The sequence below is a fragment of the Echinops telfairi genome, unplaced genomic scaffold (assembly GCF_000313985.2).
Source record: "Echinops telfairi isolate 266 unplaced genomic scaffold, ASM31398v2 ScPeMD7_23;HRSCAF=83, whole genome shotgun sequence".
Classification (NCBI taxonomy): Eukaryota; Metazoa; Chordata; class Mammalia; order Afrosoricida; family Tenrecidae; genus Echinops; species Echinops telfairi.
This window is the reverse complement of record NW_022103920.1, coordinates 22,464,122-22,465,220: the sequence shown is the minus strand read 5'-3', so window position 1 is coordinate 22,465,220 and position 1,099 is coordinate 22,464,122.

Genomic DNA, 1,099 nt, shown 5'->3' with positions numbered 1-1,099 from the left:
TGTGTATATAATCATATATACACACACACAGCATGAAGGAATATAACAGCTATTTAGTCAATACAGCAGTACAGAGGGCTCCATTCAACTCACTTCCATGGAACAGTTAATATACTGGAAATCCTTCAACTCACAAGAACTGCTTGGTCCAAGATCAAGGAAGCAGACAAGTGAGACTTCCCTAGGGCAATGCAGGCTGTCCAGTTACAGGCAGAAAACATCAGGGTGGATCACCAACTGTCAGCACTTCAGGAGCTTAGAGAAGCAGACCTGGATGGGATATTGAACTCAAGCAATGCAAACCCACAGGATCTGACAGCCTCAAACTCAAGCAACTCACAGACCAGCAGTGTGGTGAAACAGGTCTTGAAGGAACCTCAAGCTCCAGCAGCACAATTCACTGGTTGGCTATCCCACAGGTGTGTAGCTCACAAGTTCAGTCAGAGAACTAGTTAAAGCAGCTGTATGCTGGTCCAAGCACCAGAGAGCAAGAGGGAGGTGGGGCTTGCTGAGCTATTTATCTCTTTGTCCTCCAATCAAACTGTGAGCTTATTAATACGACCTGTTTCTATTGGCCAGGTTGGTACAATAAACCTACCTATCACTTAGAGGTTTTAGCAATCTCTACTACTGTGGAGGAGATGAAGCCTATCCCTCTTCTTTTAGAGTTAGTTAACCTCAGAAACATTTTATTTACTTTGACCGATTCTTCTGCGGACATAGTACAAGTCCATGAGGCTGGGAGAAGTTAGGGAAAAGTGACACTCTCCTCAGAGACACTCTCCTCCTGCGTTGTCTCAAGCAGTGGGTCTCAAAGGGTGACCTGTGAATCAGCAGCATCAACTGAGAGAATGTAAGAAATGTAAATTCTAGAGTCCCAATCCAGACTTACTGAATTAAAAACTCTACTGTGGGTAGGGCAGAAGAACCTGCTTTTCAAGCAGACTTATGTAATTCTGATAGTTGATGAAACTAAAAAGTCACTAATTTAATGCATACCATGTCTGGATCCTTCATGTGTTGAGCTAACTTCTAAAACCGGTGGCCATTGAGTACACTCTGACTCAAACTAAGCCTATGTGACAGAGTAGAACCACTT